Genomic DNA, 24,303 nt, shown 5'->3' with positions numbered 1-24,303 from the left:
ATCACATCCGTTCCATTTCGCGCTTCAAATACATATACTTCTTCTCCTTCCCTCCCCCCCCCCCGTAATTTTTTTCACTGTGCATGCACCCCGCACCTCTGCTTCTAATTCTAATATCAAGTGAAATACCCCGTAAGCTAGACTCACCCCAAGATGAATGGACCGCCCGCCGCACCTTGTTTTTTGTTGTTCTACTATGTAAGATGCTCGTAATTACACTCTTATCATGTGGTGGATTATAAATGAATGTATGAAAAATATTAAGCAAATTGCCCTAATGCCGCGACTCATGTTTGCGAAGGAATCGATGGACCATGGTTTCGATCACGCGTAATGCTTATTGCCTAGTGTGCAAACAAATAGGTGCAACATGAGAACTTTCCAAGAGGTCAACCATCTTAGTACTACTCTCACCGAAGGACACTTAACTACAGAGTTCTTATGGGATTCGGCACATTAGTGCTGGCCTGATCGCACCCGTCCCATTCCATGCTACAAATGCATGTGCCCCTTCTTCTTCCCTCCCCCTCCCATCATTTACTTCGTTGTGCGCGCATATCTCACCTCTGCTTTTAATTCTAATATCAAGTGAAATGCCCCAGTGCCTTGACTCATGCCCATATGAATGGATCGCCCGACGCACCTCCGTTTTCGTTGTTCTACTATATAAGATACTCGTAATAATACTCTTATCACTTGACGGGCTTTAATTGAATTTATCAAAAATATTAAGTAAAATGCCCCGGCGCCGTGACTCACGTTTATGAAGGAACTGCTGGACCATCGCTCCAGTCCTGTGTAACATTTAACGCCCCATCTATAGAGAGAAGGGAGCAACACGAGGACTTTTCAGGAGGTCACCCATCCTAGTACTACTCTTGCCCAAGCACAATTAACTTTGCAATTCTGATGGGATCGAGTGAATTAGTGTGGGTGTGATCACACCCGTTCTAGTTTGCGCCGCAAATACATATAGCCCTTCTCCTTCCCTCTTCCTTCCCATCATTTGTTTTGCAATGCGTGCACACCTCACCTCTACTTCTAGTTCTAATATCAATTGAAATGCCTCAGTGCCTCGATTCATTCCTATATGAACGGATCGCCCACCGTGCCTCTATTTTCATTTTTCTACTATGTAAGATACTTGTAATAACACTCTTATTACTTGATGGGCTTTAATTGAATACACGAAAAATATTAAGCAAAATGTCCTAGCGTCGTGACTCATGTTTGCGAATGAACCGTTGGACCGTCGCTCCGGTCTCATGTAACATTTAATGCCATGTCTGCAAAAAGAAGGGTACAACATGAGAATTTCCTAGGAGGTCACCCATTTTAGTACTACTCTCGTCCAAGCACACTTAACTGCGGAATTTTGATGGGATCTGGTGCATTAATGCTGGTACAATCAAACCTATCTCACTTTGCACTGCAAATAAATGTACCCATTGTCCTTTCCTCCCCTCTTCCATCATTTGTTTCATTGTGTGAGCACATCTCATCTCTGCTTCTAATTCTAATATCAAGCGAATTACCCCGGTGCCTCGACTCATGTCCAGATGAACGGACTTCCCGCTGCACCTCTGTTTTCATTGTTTTATTATGTAAGATACCCGTAATGACATTCTTATCTAGCGATGGAGTATAAATGAATGCATGAAAAATATTAAGCAAAATATTCTGGCGCAGCGACTCACATCGGCGAATGAACTGGGGGACATTTCTCCAGTCCTACATAACATTTAACACTCCGTCTACAAAAAGAATTGTGCAACACAAGAAACTTCCCAGGAGGTCACCTATTCTAGTACTACTTTTGCCCAAGCACGCTTAACTGCAGAGTTCTAATGAGATCTTATGCATTAATACTTGTACGATCAAACTCGTCACACTTCGCGCTGCGAATACATGTGCCCATTTCTAGAGGTCACCCATCTTAGTACTACTCTCGCCCAAGCATGTTTAACTACAGAGTTATGATGGAATTCGGTGCATTAGTGCTGGTATGACAGCACCCGTCCCATTTCGTGCTGCATATACATATACCCCTTCTCCTTCCCTCTTCCCTCTCGTCGTTTGTTTTGCTGTGGACGCACACTGCACCTCTGCTTATAGTTCTAATATCAAGAAAAATGCCCCGGTACCTCAACTAACACCCAGTTGAACGGACTGCCTGTCGTACCTCTATTTTCATTGTTCTACTATTTAAGATACTCGTAATGAAACTCTAATCACGTGATGGACTATAAATGATTGCAAGAAAAATATTAAGTAAAATGTTCCGGTGCCACGACTCACGCGGTGAATGAACCAATGTATCATGTCTCGGGTCACAGGTAGCGTTTAATGCCCCATCCACAAAAAGATAGGTGCAACAAGAGGACTTCCCAGGAGGTCACCGATCTTAGTACTACTCTCTCCCAAGCACGCATAACTGCAAAGTTCTGATGGAATCTAGTGCATTAGTTTTGGTATAATCTGGTATAATCGCACCCGTATCATTCCATGCTACGAATGCATGTACCGTTCTGCTTCCGTCCCTCGTCCTATCATTTGTTTCGCTGTGGGCGCACACCTCACCTCTGCTTCTAGTTCTAATATAAAGTGAAATGCCCTGCGCCTCGATTCAGGCCAAGATGAACAGACCGCCTGTCGTACCACTGTTTTTGTTTTTCTACTATTTAAGATGTTGATAATGGAACTTTTATCATGTGGTTGACTATAAATGAATGCATGAAAAATATTAAGCAAAATTTCCCAGCACCACGACTCACGCCAGTGAATGAACCGGTGGACCGTGGCTCCGATCGTGTGTAAAGTTTAACGCCCCGTCCACAACAAGCCAGATGCAACACAAGGGACCTCCTAGGAGGTCACCCATAGTACTACTCTCACCTAAGCACGCTTAGCTGCGAGTTTTGATGGGATCTGGTGCATTATTGTTGGTATGATCGCACCCGTCCCATTTCACACTGCAAATGCATGTACCTATTCTCCTTCTATCCCCTATCCCATCATTTGTTTTGTTATGTGCGCGCACCTCAGCTCTGCTACTAGTTCTAATATCAAGCGAAATGTCCCGGCACCTCGACTAAAGCCCAGATGAACTAACCACCCGCCGCACTTCTATTTTCATTATTCTACTAATTAAGATAATCTTAATAAAACTCTTATAGCAAGGTATACTATAAATGGATGCACAAAAAATATTAAGCAAAATGTCCCGGCGCCGTGACTCACGTTGGCGAATGATCCGGTGGACCGTGACTCCAGTCTCGCGTAACGTTTAATCCCCTGTCCGTAAAAAAACTTGTGCAACAAGAGGACCTCCTAGGAGGTCACCCATCTTAGTACTACTCTTGTCCAAGCACGCTTAGCTTCAAGTTTTGATGGGATCTAGTGCATCAGTGCTGGTATGATCACACCTATCTCATTCCGTGCTTAAATGCATGTACCCTTACTCCTTCCCTCCCACCTCCCATCATTTGTTTTGATGTGCATGCACACCACACCTCTACTTCTAGTTTTAATATCAAGCAAAATACCCCGGGACATTAACTCACACCCAGAAGAACGGAGCGTCTGTCGCACCTCTTTTTTCCTTTTTCTACTATGTAAGATGTTTGTAATGACGCTCTTATCACATGTTCAACTATAAATGAATGCACGGAAAAGAAAAAATAAAATTCCCTAACAACGCGACTCGCGCTGGCGAATAAACCGACAGACCGTAGCTCCGATCGCGCGTAACATTCAATGCCCCATCCGTAAAAAGACGGGTGTATCACGAGGACTTCAAAGGAGGTCCCCAATCCTAGTACCACTCTTGTCGAAGCACAATTAAATGCAGAATTCTTATGGGATCCAGTGCACTAGTGTTGATATGATCACTCCCGTTATATTCTGCGCTGCAAATACATACACCATTTTCTATCCCTCCCCCCTCCCATCATTTGTTTTCTTGTGCGCGCACACCGCACCTCTACTTCTAGTTCTAATTTAGAGTGAAATGCCTCGGCGCCTCAACTCGCGCCCAGATTAATGGACCACCTCCCGCACCTCTATTTTCGTTGTTCTACTATGTAAGATACTAGTAATGACACTTTCATCCCGTGATACACTATAAATAAATGCACGAACAATATTAAGCATAATATCCTAGCACCGCAACTCATGCTTGTGAAATGAACTAGCGGATCGTGTCTCCGGTCCCATGTTACGTTTAACGCCCCATCCGTAAAATGATGAGTGTAACACGAAGAATTTCTAAGATCACCCATCTTAGTACTACTCTCACCCAAGCACGATTAACTGCGGTGTTCTGGTAAAATCCGATGTATTAGTGCTGGTATGATGGCACCCGTTCCATTTCTCACATCAAATACATATACCCCTTCTCCTTCCCTCCCCACTCCTGTCATTTGTTTCGTTGTGCGCGCACACCGCACCTCTACTTCTAGTTCTAATATAAAGCAAAATATCCTGGTGCCTCTACTCACATCAAGATGAACGGATCACCCGCCACACCTGTGTTTTCATGGTTTTACTATGTAAGATACTCGTAATAACACTCTTATCACATGGTCGATTATAAATGAATGCATAAACAATATTAAGCAAAATACCTCAGCGCTGTGACTCACGCCGGTGGACTATGGCTCTAGTCGCGCGTAATGATTAATGCCCCGTCCGTAAAATGACGAGTGCAAAATGAAGACTTTCTAGAGGGCCACACCCATACCAGTACTACTCTCGCCCAAGCACGCTTAACTATGGGGTTCTGATGGGATCCGGTACATTAGTGTTGGTATAATCGCATCCGTTCCATTTTGCGCTGCAAATACATATACCCCTTCTCTTTCCTCCCCCCTCCCGTCATTTATTTTGCAGTGCACAAAAACTGCATCTCGACTTCTTATTCTAATATCAAGCAAAATGCCCCGATGACTCAACTCACACCCAGATGAACAGACCACCGACCGAACCTCATTTTTCATTGTTCTACTATGTAAAATAATCGTAATTATACTCTCATCACGTGATGGACTATAAATTAATGCACGAAAAATATTAAGTAAAATGCTCCTGCGCCATTACTCACGTTGGCAGATTATGGCTTCGGTCTCGCATAAAGTTTAACTGGGCATTCATAAAAAATGGGTGCAACATGAGGTCTTCATAGGAGGTCACCCATCCTAGTACTACTTTCGCTGAAGCATGCTTAACTACAGAGTTCATATGGGATCCGGTGCATTAGTGTTGGTGTGATTGCGCCCACCCTATTTTCAGCTGCAAATACATCTACCCATTCTCCTACCCTCCCAACTCACATCATTTGTTACGTTGTGCGCACACACCGCACCTTTACTTCTATTTCGAATATCAAGCGAAATGTCCTGGTGGCTCGACTCAAGCCCAGATAAATGGATCGTCCACCGTACCTCATTTTCTATTGTTCTACAATGTAAGATGCTCGTGATAACACTCTTATCACATGGAGGACTATGAATGAATGCACGAAAAATATTAATCAAAATGCTCCGGTGCCGCGACTAATATTTGTGAAGGAACCCGCGGACTGTGGCTCCGGTCGCGCGTAACGTCTAACGCCCTAGTGCCTCGACTCACGCCTAGATGAATGGACCACCCACTACATCTCTGTTTTCGTTGTTATACTATGTAAGATGCTTGTAATGACACTCCTATCACCTGGTGCACTATAAATTAATGCACGAAAATATTAAGCAAAATGCCCCGGCACCGCGACTCACGTTTGCAAATAAACCGACGGACCATCGCTACGGTTGCGTGTAAACTTTAACTCTCTGTCTGCAAAAAAAAGGGTGCAACACGAAGACTTCCCATATCACCCATCCTAGTACTACTCTCGCCCAAGCACGCTTAACTGCAGAGTTCTGATGGGATCCGGTAAATTAGTGCTGTTATGATCGCACTTATTCTATTTCGCGCTGCAAATACATATATCCCTTCTTCTTCCCTCCCCCTTCTCATCATTTATTTCGCTTTGCGCACACACAAAACCTTTGCTTTTAATTCTAATATCAAGTGAAATGCCCCGGCAGCTCGATTCATGCATAGATGAACGGACCGCCCGCCGCACCCCGTTTTTCGTTGTTTTACTATGTAAGATGCTCGTAATGACACTCTTATCATGTTGCGAACTATAAATGAATGCATGAAAAATATTAAGCAAAATGCCCTGGTGCCGTGACTCACGTTTGCGAATGAATCAGTGGACCATGGTTTCGGTCGCGTGTAACATTTAACGCCTCGTGTGCAAAATAATAGGTGCAACACGAGGACTTCCCAGGAGGTCAACTATCTTAGTACTACTCTCAGTTAAGAACACTTAACTGCATATTCTTATGGGATTCGGTGTATTAGTGCTGGTCTGATCGCACTCGTCCTATTCTGTGCTATAAATGCATGTGCCCCTTCTCCTTCCCTCCCCCCTCCCATCATTTGTATTCGTTGTACTTGCACACGTCACCTCTGCATCTAGTTTTAATATCAAGTAAAAAGCCTTGGTGCCTCAACTCACGACCGCATGAACAGATCGCCCACTGCACCTCTGTTTTAATTTTTTTACTATGTAAGATACTCGTAATGACACTTTTATCACTTGGTGGGCTGTAATTGAATGCATGAAAAATATTAAACAAAATGCCCCAGTGCCATGACTCACATTTGCAAAAGAAATGGCGGATCGAAATTTTGGTCGCGCGTAACGTTTAACGCCTCGTGTGCAAAAAAACAGGTGCAACACGAGGACTTCCCAGGAGGCCAACCATCTTAGTGCTACTCTCACCCAAGGACACTTAACTGTAGAGTTCTTATGGGATTGGGTGCATTAGTGCTGGTCTTATCGTACCAGTCCCATTTCGCACTACAAATACATGTGCCCCTTCTCCTTCCCTCCCCCTTCCCATCATTTCCTTTGCTGTTTGCGCACACTTCACCTCTGCTTTAGCTTTAATATCAAGCGAAATCCCATGGTGTTACGACTCATGCCCATATGAAAGGATCGTCCGCCGCACCTCTTTTTTCGTTGTTCTATTATGTAAGATACTCGTAATGACACTCTTATCATGTGGTGGGCTATAATTGAATGCACAAAAAATATTAGGCAAAATGTCCCGGCGCTGTGACTTATGTTTGCAAATGAACTAGTGAACTGTCGCTCCGATCCCGCATAACATGTAACACCCCGTCTGCAAAAAAAAGGTGCAATATGAGAACTTCCCATGAGGTCATTCAACCTAGTACTACTCTCGCCCAACCACGCTTAACTGCAGCGTTCTGATGGGATCCAGTTGATTAGTGCTTGTATGATCGCACCTGTTCTAGTTCGTGCTGCAAATACATATACCCCTTCTCATTCCCTCTCCCTTTCCATCATTTATTTTGCTATGTGCACACACCTCACCTCTGCTTATAGTTCTAATATCAAGCAAAATGCTCCAGCGCCTAGACTCATGCCCATATGAATGGATTGCCCGCCGCACCTCTATTTTCGTTGTTCTACTATATAAGATACTCATAAAAACACTATTATCATGTGATGGGCTTTAATTGAATGCACGAAAAATATTAAGCAAAATGCCCCAGTGTTGTAACTCACGTTTGTGAATGAACCAGCGGGCCGTCGCTCTGGTCCCGCGTAACATTTAACGCTCCGTCTATGAAAAGAAGGGTGCAACATGAGAACTTCCTAAGAGATCACCCATCCTAATACTACTCTCGCCCAAATATGCTTAACTACAAAGTTCTTATGGGATTCGGTGCATTAGTACTGGTCTCATCTCACCCGTCCCATTATGCGCTACAAATGCATGTACCCCTTTTCCTTCCCTCCCCCCTCCAATCATTTGTATCGTTGTACACGCACACTTGACCTTTGCTTCTAGTTTTAATATCAAGCAAAATGCCCTGGCGCCTCGACTCACGCTCATATGAATGGATCACTCGCTGCACCTCTGTTTTCGTTATTCTACTATATAAGATACTCGTAATAACACTCTTATTACGTGATAGGCTATAATTGAATGCATAAAAAATATTTAGCAAAATGCAACAGCACCGTGACTCAAGTTTGCAAATGCACCAGTGGACCATTGCTCCGGTCTCGCGTAACATTTAACACCTCGTTTGCAAAAAGAATTGTACAACACAAGGACTTCTTAAGAGGTCACCCATCCGAGTACTACTCTCGCCTAAGCACGCTTAACTGCAGATTTCTGATTGGTTCTAATGAATTAGTGCTGATATGATTGAACCCGTTCCATTTCACGCTGTAAAAAGATATACCCTTCTCCTTCCCTCCCCCTTCCCATTATTTGTTTCGCTGTGCACGCACACTACACTTCTGTTTCTAATTCTAATATCAAGTGAAATGCCTCGATAGCTCGACTTATGACCAGATGAACGGACCGCCCACCGCACCTCATTTTCTGTTGTTCTACTATGTAAGATACTCGTAATGACAATCTTATCATCTGGTGGACTATAAATGAATGCTCAAAAAATATTAAGCAAAATACCCGAGTGCTGCGACTAACGTTTACGAATGAACAGGTAAATTGTGGTTCAGGTCGCGCATAACATTTAACGCCCGCAAAAAGACGAGTACAATACGAGGTCTTCCCAGGAGGTCACCGGTCCTAGTACTACTTTCACCGAAGCATCCTTACCTACAGAGTTCATATGGGATCCGGTTAGTTAGTGCTGATGTGATTGCACCCACCCTATTTTGCGCTACAAATACATCTACCTGTTCTCCTTCCCTCCCCACTCCTAACATTTATTTCGTTGTGCACGCACACTGCACCTCTGCTTGTATTTCTAATATCATGTGAAATGTCCCTGTGGCTAGACTTACGCCCAAATGAATGGACCGTCTGCCGTACCTCATTTTTTGTTGTTCTATTTTGTAAGATACTCGTAATAACACTCTTATTACGTGGTGGGTTATAATTGAATGCACAAATAATATTAAACAAAATACCTCAGCGTCGTGACTCACGTTTATGAAAAAATTGACGGACCATGGCTCTGGTCGCGCGTAACGTCTAATGCCCATGCCTCGACTCATGCCTCCATGAACAGACCACTCGTCGCATCTCTGTTTTCCTTGTTCTACTATGTAAGATACCCGTAATGCCATTCTTATCACGTGGTGGGATATAATTGAATGCACGAAAAATATTAAGCAAAATGCCCCAGCGTCGTGACTCACTTTTACGAATGAATTGGAGGACCATCACTCCGGTCCAGTGTAACGTTTAACGTCCCGTCTGTAAAAAGAATGGTGCAACACGAGGACTACTCAGGAGGTCACCCATCCTAGTACTATTCTCGTGCAAGCACGCTTAACTGTAAAATATTGATGGGATCCTGTGAATTAGTGCTGGTATGATCGCACCCGTTCCATTTAGAGCTGTAAATACATATGTCCCTTCTACTTCCCTCCCCCCTCCCATTTTTTGTTTCGCTTTGCGCGCACACTGGACCTCTGCTTATAATTCTAATATCAAGTGAAATGCTCCAGCAGATCAACTCACACCCGATGAACGAATCGCCCTCCACACTTTATTGTTCATTGTTTTACTATGTAAGATGTTCGTAATCACACCCTTATCATGTGGTGGACTATAAATGAATGCACGAAAAATATTAAGTAAAATGCTTTGGCTCTGCGACTCACATTTGCGAATGAACCAGCAGACCATGGTTCTGGTCATGCGTAACATTTAATGCCTCGTGTGCAAAAAGTGTCTTAGTACTACTACTCTCACTCAAGGACACTTAATAGCAGAGTTCTTATGGGATTCGGTGCATTAGTGCTGGTCTCATCTCACCTGTCCCATTCCGCGCTACAGATATATGTGGCCCTTCTCCTTTCTTTCTCCCTCCCATCATTTGTATCATTGTACACGTGTCCCTCACCTCTGCTTCTAATTTTAATATCAAGCGAAATGTCAAGGTGCCTCGACTCACGCCCAGATGAACGGATCGTCCACCCCACCTCAGTTTTCATTGTTTTACTATGTAAGATACTCGTAATGACACTCTTATCACGTGGTGGGCTATAATTGAATGCACAAAAAATATTAAGCAAAATACTATGGCGCCATGACTCACATCTTAGAACGAACTGAGGGACCATGGCTCTAGACGTGCGTAACGTCTAATGCCTCGATGAACGGACTGCCCGCTGCATCTCTATTTTCATTATTTTACTATGTAAGATACTCTTAATGACACTTTTATCACATGGTGGGATATAATTAAATGTACGAAAAATATTAAGCAAAATGTCCCGGCACTGTAACTCACCTTTACGAATAAATCGGAGGACCGTTGCTCCGGTCCTGCGTAACGTTTAATGTCCTTTCTGCAAAAAGAATGGTGCAACACAAGGACTTCACACGAGGACATCTTGCCCAAGCACGCTTAACTACAAAATACTGATGGGATCCGGTGAATTAGTGCTGGTATGATCGCACCCGTTCCATTTAGCGCTGCAAATACATATGCTCCTTCTCATTCCCTCCCCCCTCCAATCATTTGTTTTGCTGTGCGCACACACTGCACCTCTGCTTCTAATTCTAATATCAAGCGAAATACTCTGACAAATCGACCCACACCCGATGAACGGACCGCCTGCCGTACCTTATTTTTCATTATTTTACTATGTAAGATACTCGTAATAACACTATTATTACGTAGTGGACTATAAATGAATGCACGAAAAATATTAAGCAAAATGTCATTGTGCTGCGACTCACATTTCTGAATGAACCAGCGGACCGTGGTTCCAGTCGCGCGTAGCGTTTAATTCCTCGTATTCAAAAAAACAGGTGCAAAACGAGAACTTCCCAGGAGGTCAACCATCTCAGTACTACTCTCACTCAAGGACACTTAACTGCAGAGTTCTTATGGGATCTGGTGCATTAGTGCTGGTCTCATCTCACCCATCCCATTCTGCGCTACAAATACATGTGCCCCTTCTCTTTCCCTTCACCCTCCCATCATTTGTATTACTGTACACGCACACCTTACCTCTGCTTCTGATTGTAATATCAAGTGAAATGTTAGGGCACCTCGACTCACGTCCAGATGAACAGATCACCCGATGCACCTCTGTTTTTGTTGTTTTACTATGTAAGATACTTGTAATGACACTCTTATCACGTGGTGGGCTATAATTGAATGTACAAATAATATTAAGCAAAATGCTATGATATCGTGACTCACGTTTGCGAAAGAACTAACAGACCGTCACTTCAGTCCCGCATAACGTTTAACGTCCCGTTTCCAAAAAGAAGGGTGCAACACGAAAACTTCCCAGGAGGTCATCCATCCTAGTACTATTATCGCCCAGGCATGCTTAAATTCGGAGTTTTGATGGGATCTGGTGAATTAGTGCTAGTATGATCGCACTCGTTCTAATTCCCGCTGCAAATACATATACCCCTTCTCCTTCCCTCCCCCCTCCTGTCATTTATTTCGCTGTGCGCGCACACCGCACCTCTACTTCTAGTTATAATATAAAGCGAAATGCCCCAGCACCTCGACTCAGGCCTATATGAATGGATCGCCCCCCGTACCTCTTTTTTTGTAGTTCTATTATGTAAGATACTCGTAATAATACTCTTATTATGTTATGCATTTTAATTGAATGCACGAAAAATATTAAGCAAAATGCCACGTCGCCGTGACTCACGTTTGCGAATGAACCTACGGATCTTCGCTTAAATCCCGCGTAACATTTAACGTCACATCTGCAAAAAGAGGGTGCAACACGAGGACTTCTTAGGAGGTCACCCATCCTAGTATTACTCTTGCCCAAACACACTTAAATGCAGAGTTCTGATGGGATCCGGTGAATTGGAGCTAGTACGATCACACCCGTTCAAATTTGCACGGCAAATACATATACCCCTTCTCCTTCCCTCCCCCCTCCCGTCATTTGTTTCGTTGTGCACGCACACCTCACCTCTGCTTCTAGTTTTAATATCAAGCAAAATGCCTCAGCGCCTCGACTAATTCCCATATGAACGGATCACCCACTGCACCTCTATTTTTGTTATTCTACTATGTAAGATACTCGTAATAACACTCTTATCATGTGATGGGCTTTAATTGAATGCACGAAAAATATTAAGCAAAATGCTCTGGTACTGTGACTCATGTTTATGAATGAACTGGCGGACCGTCGTTTCGGTCCCACGTAACGTTTAATGCCCCGTCTACAAAAAGAAGGATGCAACACAGGAACTTCGTAGGAGGTCACCCATGCTAGTACTACTCTCGCACAAAAATGCTTAACTGCGGAGTTCTGATGGGATCTGGTGAATTAGTGCTGGTATGATCGCACCCATTCCATTTGACGTTGCAAATACATATATCCCTTCTCCATCCCTCTCCCCTCCCATCATTTGCTTTGCTATGCATGCATACCTCACCTCTGCTTTTAGTTCTAATATTAAGTGAAATGCCCCAGTGCCTCAACTCATGCACATATGAACGGATTGCCCTCCGCACCTCTTTTTTCGTTGTTCTACTATCTAAGATACTCGTAATAACACTATTATCATATGATGAACTTTAATTGAATACATGAAAAATATTAAAAAAAATGCCCCAAAGCTGTGACTAACGTTTGCGAATGAACTAATGGACAATCGGTCCGATCTGGCGTAACGTTTAACACTCTGTCTTCAAAAAGAAGGGTGCAACACGAGAACTTCCTAGGAGGTCACCCAACCTAGTTCTACTCTCGCCCAAGAATGCTTAACTACGTAGTTTTGATGGGATCCGGTGAATTAGTGATGGTATGATCACACCCATTCCATTTTGCACTGCAAATACATATACTCATTCTCCTGCCCCCCCCCCCTCCTTTTCCGTCTTTTTTTTCACTGTGCGCGCACCCTGCACCTGTACTTCTAATTCAAATATCAAACAAAATGCCCCGGCAGCTCGGCTCACGCACAGATGAATGGACTGCCCATCATACCTTATTTTTCATTATTATACTATTTAAGATACTTGAAATGACACTCTTATAACGTGATGGACTATAAATGAATGCACGAAAAATATTAAGCAAAATGCTCTGACGCCAGGACTCACATTTGCGAATGAACCGACAGATTGTGGTTCCAGTCGCACATAACGTTTATTGCCTCGTGTGCAAAAAAATAGGTGCAACACAAAGACTTTCCAAGAGGTCAACCATCTTAGTACTACCCTCACTAAAGGACACTTAATTGTAGAGTTCTTATGTGATTCGGTGTATTAGTGTTGGTATGATCACACCCGTCCTATTTCGCGCTATAAATGAATGTGCCCCTTCTCCTTCCCTCCCCTCTCCCATCATTTACTTTGCTGTGCGTGCACACCTCACCTCTGTTTCTAATTTTAATATCAAGCAAAATGCCCCAACGCCTCGACTCATGCCCATATGAACGGATCGCCCACCGCACCTTTGTTTTCATTGTTCAGCTATGTAAGATACTCGTAATAGCACTCTTATCACTTGATGGGCTTTAATTGAATACACAAAAAATATTAAGCAAAATGTCCCAGTGCTGTAACTCTCGTTTATGAATGAACCGGCAGACCGTCACTCCGGTCCTGCATAACGTTTAACGCTCCATCTGTAAAAAAAAGGTGCAACATGAGGACTTCCCAGGAGGTCAACTATCCTAGTACTACTCTTGGCTAAACACACTTAACTACGGTGTTTTGATGGGATCCGGTGAATTAATGCTGTTATGATCGCACTCGTTCCAATACGCCCCAAATATATATATCCCTTATCCTTCCCTCTCTCATCCCGTCATTTATTTCGTTCTGCACACACACCTCACATCTGTTTCTAGTTCTAATATCAAGCAAAATGTCTCGGTGCCTCAACTCATGCCTATATGAACGAATTGCGCCGCTACGCCTCTGTTTTCGTTGTTCTACTATGTAAGATACTTGTGATAACACTCTTATTACGTAATGGGCTTTAATTGAATGCACGAAAAATATTAAGTAAAATGTCGTGGTGCCGTGACTCTTGTTTACGATTGAACCAGCTGACCGTCACTTCGATCCTGCATAACGTTTAATGCCCTGTCTACAAAAAGAATGGTGCAACACGAGGACTTCCTAGGAGGTCACCCATCCTAGTACTACTCTCGGCCAAGCACGCTTAACTACGGAGTTCTAATGGAATCTAATGAACTTGTGCTGGTTTGATCACACCAATTGTAGTTTGTGCCACAAATACACATACCCCTTCTCTTTCCCTCCCCCTTCCTGTCACTTGTTTCGCTGTGCATGCACACCTCACCTCTAATTCTAGTTCTAATATCAATTGAAATACCCTAGCGCCTCGACTCATGCCCATATGAACGGATCGCGCCGCTGCACCTCTGTTTTTGTTATTCTACTATGTAAGATACTCGTGATAACACTCTTATCACGTAATGGGCTTTAATTGAATACACGAAAAATATTAAGGAAAATGCTACAGTGCCATGATGGGATCCGGTGAATTAGTACTGGAATGATTGCACCCATTCCATTTTGTCCTGTAAATACATATACCCCTTCTCCTTCCTTCCCCCCTCCTGTCATTTTTTTCACTATGCATGCACCCTGCACCTCTGCTTTTAATTCTAATATCAAGCGAAATGTTCTGACGGCTCGACTCATGCTAAGATGAACAGACTGCCGGTCGCACCTCGTTTTTTGTTGTTCTACTATGTAAGATGCTCGAAATGACACTATTATCATGTGGTGGACTATAAATAATTGCACAAAAAATATTAAGTAAAATGCCCTGACGCTGTGATTCAAGTTTTTGAATGAACTAACGGACCATAGTTCCAGTCGCGCGTAACATTTATTGCCTCGTGTGCAAAAATATAGGTGCAACACGAGAACTTTTTAAGATGTCAACCATCTTAGTATTACTCTTACCCAAGGACACTTAACTGCAGAGTTCTTATGGGATTCGGTGCACTAGTGCTGGCCGCACCGGTCCCATTCTTCGCTACAAATGCATGTGCCCCTTCTCCTTCCCTACTCCCTCCCATCATTTCCTTCGTCGTACGCGCACACCTCACCTCTGCTTCTAATTCTAATATTAAGCGAAATGCCCCAGCAGCTCGACTCACGCCCAAATGAACGGACCTCCTGTCACACCTCGTATTTCATTTTCAACTATATAAGATGCTCGTAATGACACTTTTATCAAGTGGTGCACTATAAATGAATGCACGAAAAATATTAAGCAAAATGACCTGACATAGTGACTCACATTTGCGAATGAACCGATGGACTGTGGTTCCAGTCACACGTAATGTTTATTATCTCGTGTGTAAAAAAACAGGTGCAACAAGAGATTTTTCCAAGAGGCCAACCATCTTAGTACTACTCTCACCCAAGGACATTTAACTACAGAGTTCTTATGGGATTCGGTGCATTAGTGCTGGTCTGATCGCACCCGTCCCATTCCGTGCTGCAAATGCATGTGCCCCTTGTCCTTCCCTCCCCCTCCCATCATTTGCTTCTCTGTGCGCGCAAACCTCACCTCTGCTTCTAGTTCTAATATCAAACGAAATGCCCTGATAGGTCGACTCATGCCCAGATGAACGGACTGCCCGTCGCACCTCATTTTTTGTTGTTCTACTATTTAAGATGCTCGTAATGACACTCTTATCACATGGTGGAATATAAATAAATGAACGAAAAATATTAAGCAAAATGCCCTGACGTCGGGACTCACGTTTGCGAATGAACCGACAAACTATGGTTCTGGTCACATGTAACGTTTATTGCCTCGTGTGCAAAAAAACAGGTGCAACAAGAGGACTTTCTAAAAGGTCAACCATCTTAGTACTACTCTCACTCAAGGACACTTAATTGCAGAGTTCTTATGGGATTCAGTGTATTAGTGTTGGTTTGATCGCACCCATCCCATTCTGCACTATTAATGCATGTGCCCCTTCTCCTTCCCTCCCCCATCCCATCATTTGCTTCGCTGTGCATGCACACCTCACCTCTGCTTCTAATTCTAATATCAAGTAAAATGCCCCAATGCCTCGACTCATGCCCATATGAAGGGATCGCCCGCCGCACCTCTGTTTTTGTTGTTCAGCTATGTAAGATACTCGTAATAACACTCTTATCACTTGATTGGCTTTAATTGAATACACAAAAAATATTAAGCAAAATGCCCCGGTGTTGTGACTCACGTTTGCGAATGAACTGGCATACCATCGCTCTGGTATCGCGTAACGTTTAACGCCCCGTCTGTTAAAAAAAGGGTGCAACACGAGGACTTCTTAGGAGGTCAACCATCCTAGTACTACTCTCGGCCAAACATGCTTAACTACGAAGTTCTGATGGGATCCGGTGAATTAGTGCTGGTATGATCGCACCCGTTCCAATTCGCGCCCCAACTACATACACCCCTTCTCCTTTACTCCCTCCTTTCTTCATTTGTTTCGCTGTGCACACACACCTCACCTCTGCTTCTAGTTCTAATATCAAGCGAAATGCCTCGGCACCTCGACTCATGCCCATATGAACGGATCGCATCGCTGCATCTCTAGTTTCATTGTTCTACTATGTAAGATACTCATGATAGCACTCTTATCACGTAATGGGCTTTAATTGAATGCACGAAAAATATTAAGTAAAATGTCCCGGCGCTGTGATTCTCGTTTGCGATTGAACCGGCAGACCGTCATTTCAGTCTCACGTAACGTTTAATGTGTCGTCTGCAAAAAGAAGGGTGCAACACAAGGACTTCCCAGGAGGTCACCTATCTTAGTACTACTCTCGCTCAAACACGCTTAACTACGGAGATCTGATGGGATCTAAAGAATTTGTGCTGGTGTGATCGCACCCATTGTAGTTTGCACCACAAATACATATACCCCTTTTCCTTCCCTCCCCCCTCCTGTCATTTGTTTCACTGTGCGTGCACTCCTCACCTCTACTTCTAGTTCTAATATTAATTGAAATACCCTAACGCCTCGACTCATGCCCATATAAATGGATCGCGCCGCCGCACCTTTGTTTTCGTTGTTCTACTATGTAAGATACTCATGATAACACTTTTATCACGTAATGGACTTTAATTGAATGCACGAAAAATATTAAGCAAAATGCCCTGGCGTCGTGATGGGATCCGGTGAATTAGTGCTGGTATAATCGCACCCGTTCCATTTTGCCATGCAAATACATATACCCCTTCTCCTTCCTTCCCCCCTCCCTTCATTTTGTTTGTCGTGCATGCACCTCGTACCTATGCTTCTAATTCTAATATCAATCGAAATGTCCCGGCAGCTCGACTCACACTAAGATGAATGGATTACCCGTCGCACCTCATTTTTCATTGTTTTACTATGTAAAATGCTGGTAATAACACTATTATCACGTGATGGACTATAAATGAATGCACGAAAATTATTAAGTAAAATACCCTGACACCGCGACTCACGTTTGCGAAGGAACAGACGGACCGTGGTTCCAGTCGCGTGTAACGTTTATTTCTTCATGTGTAAAAAAATAGGTGCAACACGAGGACTTTCTAAGAGGTCAACCATCATAGTACTACCCTCACCCAAACACGCTTAACTACGGAGTTATGATAGGATACAGTGCATTAGTGCTAGTATGATCCCACCTGTCCTATTCCGCACTGTAAATACATATATCCCTTCTCCTTCCCTCTCCCCTTCCATCATTTGTTTTGTTGTGCGTGTACATTGTAACTCTACTTCTTGTTCTAATATCAAGTGAAATGCCCTATCGCCTTGACTCACAACCAGATGAACGGACTGCCCATCGGACCTCTGTTTTGGTTGTTCTACTATTTAAGATATTCGTAATGACACTCTTATCACGTGGTAGATTATAAATGAATGCACGGAAAATATTAAACGAAATGCCCAGGCACCGCGACTCATGCTGGTGAATGAACCGGTGAACCGTGGCTCCGGTTGCATGTAATGTTTAACATCCCGTCTAAAAAAAAGACAGGTGCAACACGAGAACTTCCCAAGAAGTCACCCACCCTAGTACTACTCTCGCCCAAGCAAACTTAGCTGCGGAGTTCTGATGGGATACGGTGCATTAGTGCTGGTATGATCCCACTCATCCCATTTCGCACTGCAAATATGTATGCCCATTCTCCTTCCCTTCCCCCTCCCATCATTTGTTTCATTGTGCGCGCACACCGCTCCTCTACTTCTGGTTCTAATATCAAAGAAAATATCCCGACGCCACGACTCATGCCCAAATGAGTGGACCGTTCGCCGCAAATCCGTTTTTGTTATTCTACTCTTTAAGATACTCGTAATGATACTCTTACTGTGTGGTGGACTAAAAATGAATGCATGAAAAATATTAAGCAAAAAATCCTGTTGTCACGACTCACGCTGGTGAATGAACCAGCAGACCACGACTCCAGTCGCATGTAACATTTAATGCCCCGTCTGCAAAAAAATACGTGTAACATGGAGACTTCTAAGGAGGCCACCCATCCTAATACTACTCTTATCCAAGCACGCCTAACTGCAGAATTCTGATAAGATCTAGTACATTAGTGCTGGTATGATTGCATGAGTTCCATTCTACGTTGTAAATACATAAACTCCCTCTCCTTACCTCCCCCTCCCGTCATTTGTTTCGCTATGCGTGCACACTTCACCTCTACTTCTAGTTCTAATATCAAGCGAAATGCCCCTATGCCTCGACTCATGCCCAGATGAATGGACCGCCCACCAAACCTTGTTTTTATTTTTTTACTATGTAATATGCTCGTAATGACACTCTTATCACCTGGTGGATTATAAATGAATGCACGAAAGTGATAAAGCAAAATGCCTCGGCACCACGACTCATGCTAGCGAATGAACCGGCGGACCGTGGCCCTGGTCATGTGTAAAGTTTAATGCCTCATCTACAAAAAGACGGGTGCAACACGAGGACTTCCCAAGAGGTCACCCATCTTGGTACTACTCTCACTCAAGCACGCATAACTGCAGAGTTCTTAGGGGATCCTATTCGTTAGTGCTGGTATGATCACACCCCTTCCATTATGTGCTGCAAATACATATATCCATTCACCTTCCCTCCCCTCTCCTGCTATTTATTTCGTTGTGCACGCACACCGCACCTCTACTTCTAGTCCTAACATAGAGCGAAATATCCTGGTGCCTCGACTAAAACCCAGATGAACGGGCCGCCTGCGACACCTTTGTTTTCATTGTTATACTATGTAAAATACTCATAATGACACTCTTATATCGTGATGGACTATAAATGAAGGCCCGAAAAATATTAAGCAAAATATCAGGCAACGTGACTCACTTCGGTGAATGAAGTGACAGACTGTGGCTCTGGTTGCATATAACGTTTAATGCCCTCTCTTCAAAAAGACGAGTGCAACATAAGGACTTCCCAGGAAGTCACTCATCCTAGTACTGCTCTCGCCCTCAAGTATAATTAACTGCAGAGTTTTGATGGGATTCTATACATTAATGCTAGTATGACCGCACCTCTGTTTTTATCATCCTACTATGTAAGATACTTGTAATGACAGTCTTATTTTATGATGGACTATATATGAATGCATGAAAAATATTAACCACAATGTCCTGGTGCTGCAACTCACGCTGGCGAATGAACTGGCGAACCATGGCTCTAGTTACGCGTAATGTTTAACACTCCTTCTGTAAAAAGATGGGTGCAACACAAGAACTTCCTAGGAGATCACCTATTTTAGTACCACTCTTGCTCAAGCACGCTTAGCTGCGAGTTCTGATGGGATTCGGTGCATTAGTACTGGTATGATCACACCCGTCCCATTCCGTGCTGCAATTACATGTGCCCTTTCTCCTTCCCTCTCGCCTCCTATAATTTGTTTCATTATGTGCGCACACGTCATCTCTACTTCTAGTTCCAATATCAAGTGAAATGACTCGGTGCCTCGACTCTCGCATAAATGAACGGACCGCCCGCCGCACCTCTATTTTTATTGTTCTAATATGTAAAATGTTCATAATGACACTCTTATCACATGACGGACTAAAAAGGAATGCATAAAAAGGATAAAGCAAAATGCTCCGCCGCCGCGATTCATGTTTTCAAATGAAAAGGCGGATCGTGGCTTCGGTTGTGCATAACATTTAATGCCCCTTCCATAAAAAGACGAGTGCAATACGAGAACTTCTCAGGAGGTCACCCATCCTAGTACTACTCTCGCTCAAGCACACTTAACTACAGAGTTCGATGGGATCCGGTGCATTAGTGCTAGTATGATCGCACCCTTCCCATTCCACGCTTCAAATACATATACCCCTTTTCCTTCCCTCTCATTCTGTCAATTTTTTCACTGTGCGCGCACACCGCACCTTTGTTTTTAGTTCTAATATCAAGTGAAATGCTCTGGTGCCTCGACTCATGCCTAGATTAAAGGACAACCTGTCGCACCTTTTTTTTAATTATTCTACTATATAAAATGCTTGTAATGACTCTCTTATCACGTAGTGGACTATAAATTAATGCACACAAAAAATTAAGCAAAATGCCTCGGCGCCACGACTCACACTGACGAATGAACCAGCAAACTAAGGCGTTAGTCGCACGTAACGTTTAACACCCCGTTCGTAAAAAGACGGGTGTAATACGGGCACTTCCCAAGAGATCATTCATTTTAGAACTATTCTAGAAACACACTTAACTGCAGAGTTCTAATAGGATCCGGTGCATTAGTGCTAGTATGATCACACCCGTCCCATTTTGCGCTGCAAATGCATTTGCTCCTTCTCATTCCCTCCCCCTCCCATAATTTCTTTCACTGTACGTGCACACCTCACCTCTGCTTCTAGCTCTAATATCAAGTGAAATGTCCCAGCACCTCGACTCACGCCCAGATGAACAGACCACCTGCCGCACCTCTATTTTCATTGTTCTACTATGTAAGATGCTCATAATAACACTTTTATCATGTGGTGGACTATAAATGAATGTAGGAAACATATTAAGCAATCCGATGCTGTGACTCACACTGGTGAATGAATCGGCAGAACGTAGCTCCGATCGTGCGTAATGTTTAACGCTCTATCTGCAAAAAGACGGGTGCAGCACGAGGACTTCCTAAGAGGACACCGATCCTATTACTATTGCCCAAACACACTAAACTACGGAGTTTGGATGGGATACGATGATTAGTGCCGATATGATCGCACCCATACCATTCCATGCTGCAAATACATATATCCCTTCTCCTTTCCTCCCCCCTCCCATCATTTGTTTCGCTGAGTGTGTACACCACATCTCTACTTCTATTTATAATATCAAAAAACATTTTTTAGCACCTCGACTCATGCCCAGATGAACGGACCGCTCGCCGCACCTTTTTTTTCATTGTTATACTATTCAAGATGCTTGTAATGACACTCTTATCACGTGGTGGATTATAAATAAATCACGAAATATATTAAGATAAATGTCCCGGTGCTGTGACTCACGCTGGCGAATAAACTAGCAGACCGTGGCTCCGATCGTGCATAACATTTAACCCCTCGTCTGTAAAAAGACGGGTGCAACCCGAGAACTTCCCAAGAGGTCACCAATCCTAATACTACTCTCTCCCAAGCATGCTTAATTGCGAAGTTCTAATAGGATTCGGTGCAATAGTGCTGGTATGTCGCACTCGTTCCATTTTATGCTGCAAATACATATACCCCTTCTCCTTCCCTCCCCCATCCCATCATTTGTTTTGCTGTGCGTGTAAACTGTACCTCTCCTTCTAGTTCTAATATCAAGTGAAATACTCTAGTGGCTTGACTCACACCCAGATAAATAGACCGCCCACCGCACCTCGTTTTTTGTTGTTCTACTATGTATGATGCTCGTAATGACACTTTTATTACGTGGTAAAATATAAATGAATGCACCAAAAATATTAAACAAAATGTCTGGTGTCACGACTCACGACAGCAAATAAACCAGTGGACCATGGCTCTAGTCGCTCGTAACGTTTAATGCTCCGTTCGCAAAATGACGGATACAACAAAAGTACTTCCCAAGATGTCACCCATCCTAATAGTACTTTCGCCTAAGCACGTTTGACTACGGAGTTCTGATGGGATCTAGTTCATTAGAACTGGTATGATCACACCAATCTTTTTTGTGCTGCCAATACATATACCCTTTCCCCTTTCCTCCCTCTCCCACTATTTATTTTACTGTTCGCGTACACCGCACCTCTGCTTCTAGTTCTAATATAGGGCAAAATGTCTCGTTGTCATGATTCACGCCAAGATGAATGGACCACCCACCGCACCTCTATTTTTATAATTCAACTATGTAAGATACTCGTAATGATACTCTTTTCTCGTGATGAACTATAAATTAATGCATAAAAAATATTAAGTAAAATACCCCATGCCGCGGCTCATACTTGCGAACTGTTGCTCCGATCGCGTGTAACGTGTAATGCCCCATCTACAAAAAGACCAGTACAAAACGAGGACTTTCCAGGAGGTCACTCATCCTAGTACTACTCTCACCCAGGCAAGCTTAACTGCGGGGTTCATATGGGATTTGATGTGTTAGTACTGGTATGATCTCACCCGTAACATTCCGCAACGCAACTACGTGTACTCTTTCTCTTTCCCTCAACTCTCCCCTCATTTGTTTCGCTGTGCACGCACACCGCACCTCTGCTTCTAGTACTAATATCAAGCAAAATATTCTGATGCCTCGACTCACATCCAGATGAACAGACCACTCGTCGCACCTCATTTTTCATTGTTCTACTGTGCAAAATGCTCGTAATGATAATCTTATCACGTCGTGAACTATAAATAAATGCACAAAAAATATTAAGCAGAATGCCCCAGCGTCGTGACTCACGTCGGCAGACTGTGGCTCTGGTCACGTGTAATGTTTAACGCCCCGTCCGATAAAAGACAGGTGCAATAAGAGGACTTCCCAGGAGGTCACCAATCCTAGTACTACTATCGCCCAAGCACGCTTAACTATAAAGTTCTGATGGGATCTGCTGCAGTTGTGCTAGTATGATCACACCTATACCATTCTGCGCTGCAAATACATGTGCCCCTTCCCCTTTCCTCCCCTCTCCCATTATTTTTTTCGCTCTGTGCGCACACCGCACCTCTATTTCTAGTTCTAATATAGAGCGAAATGCCCTGGCATTTCAACTCACGCCCAAATAAAGGGATTGCCTACTAAACCTCTCTTTTCGTTGTTATACTATGTAAAATACTCGTAATGAAACTCTTATCTCATAATGCACTATAAATGAATGCACGAAAAATATTAAGCAAAATGCCCCTACGTCACGATCACGCCAGCGGACCGTGCCTCTGGTCACACGTAACGTTTAACACCCCGTCTATAAAAAAAAGGGTGCAAAATGAGGACTTCCAAGGAGATCACCCATCCTAGTACTACTCTAACCCTTGCACATTTAACTGTGGAGTTTTGATGGGATCCAGTGCATTAGTGCTAGTAGGATCACAGCCATCCCATTCTACTATGTAAATACATGTGTCCCTTCTCCTTCCCATCATTTGTTTCACTGTGCGTGCACACCTCATCTCTATTTCTAGTTCTAATATAGAGTAAAATGCCTCAGCGCCTCAACTCAAGCCCAGAAGAACGGACTACCCGTCGCACCTCCATTTTCGTTATTCTATTATTTAAAATATTCGTAATGACACCCTTATCACTTGGTGGATTATAAACAAATACATACAAAATATTAAGCAAAATGTCCCGCCGCCGAGATCACGCCGGCAAATGAACTGGAGGACCGTAGCTCTGATCACACATAACATTTAATACCCCATTTTTTATAGTGGACTATAAATGAATGCACGAAAAATATTAAGCAATCCGGCACCGCGACTCATACTGGCGAATGAACCAGCGGAACATGGCTCCTATCGCGCGTAATGCTTAATGCCTCGTTCGCAAAAAGACTGGTGTAACTCGAAGACTTCCCAGGAGGACACCCATCCTAATGTTATTCTCACCCAAGCACACTTAATTGCAGAGTTCTGATGGGATACGATGATTAGTGCTGGTATGATCTCACCCACACATCAAATACATATATCCCTTCTCCTTCCCTCCCCCCTCCCATCATTTATTTTGCTATGTGCGTGCACCGCACCTCTGCTTCTAGTTCTAATATCAAGCAAAATATTCTGACGTCTCGACTCATGCCCATATGAA

At 43.5% G+C, this 24,303-nt stretch overlaps 12 pseudogenes; all 12 read right to left on the bottom strand.

Annotated features, from left to right (window-relative positions):
• Positions 1-5,840: 5,840 nt before the first annotated feature.
• Positions 5,841-5,956, bottom strand: LOC148240035 (5S ribosomal RNA; annotated as a pseudogene).
• Positions 5,957-10,877: 4,921 nt separating this feature from the next.
• LOC148240034 (5S ribosomal RNA) lies at positions 10,878-10,996 on the bottom strand (annotated as a pseudogene).
• Positions 10,997-11,346: 350 nt separating this feature from the next.
• On the bottom strand, positions 11,347-11,465 carry LOC148240033 (5S ribosomal RNA; annotated as a pseudogene).
• A 349-nt stretch (positions 11,466-11,814) lies between these two features.
• On the bottom strand, positions 11,815-11,933 carry LOC148240032 (5S ribosomal RNA; annotated as a pseudogene).
• A 350-nt stretch (positions 11,934-12,283) lies between these two features.
• LOC148240031 (5S ribosomal RNA) lies at positions 12,284-12,402 on the bottom strand (annotated as a pseudogene).
• Positions 12,403-12,752: 350 nt separating this feature from the next.
• On the bottom strand, positions 12,753-12,871 carry LOC148240030 (5S ribosomal RNA; annotated as a pseudogene).
• Positions 12,872-14,163: 1,292 nt separating this feature from the next.
• On the bottom strand, positions 14,164-14,282 carry LOC148240029 (5S ribosomal RNA; annotated as a pseudogene).
• A 2,064-nt stretch (positions 14,283-16,346) lies between these two features.
• LOC148240028 (5S ribosomal RNA) lies at positions 16,347-16,465 on the bottom strand (annotated as a pseudogene).
• Positions 16,466-16,816: 351 nt separating this feature from the next.
• On the bottom strand, positions 16,817-16,935 carry LOC148240027 (5S ribosomal RNA; annotated as a pseudogene).
• Positions 16,936-18,069: 1,134 nt separating this feature from the next.
• Positions 18,070-18,188, bottom strand: LOC148240026 (5S ribosomal RNA; annotated as a pseudogene).
• Positions 18,189-19,777: 1,589 nt separating this feature from the next.
• On the bottom strand, positions 19,778-19,895 carry LOC148240025 (5S ribosomal RNA; annotated as a pseudogene).
• Positions 19,896-20,245: 350 nt separating this feature from the next.
• Positions 20,246-20,363, bottom strand: LOC148240024 (5S ribosomal RNA; annotated as a pseudogene).
• Between the last annotated feature and the right edge of the window lie 3,940 nt (positions 20,364-24,303).

Source organism: Carica papaya, chromosome 9 (assembly GCF_054855325.1).
Source record: "Carica papaya isolate Zhongbai chromosome 9, ASM5485532v1, whole genome shotgun sequence".
In the NCBI taxonomy this organism is placed as follows: domain Eukaryota; kingdom Viridiplantae; phylum Streptophyta; class Magnoliopsida; order Brassicales; family Caricaceae; genus Carica; species Carica papaya.
The sequence above is the reverse complement of the archived record's forward strand: the minus strand, read 5'-3'. Positions and strand labels throughout refer to the sequence as shown.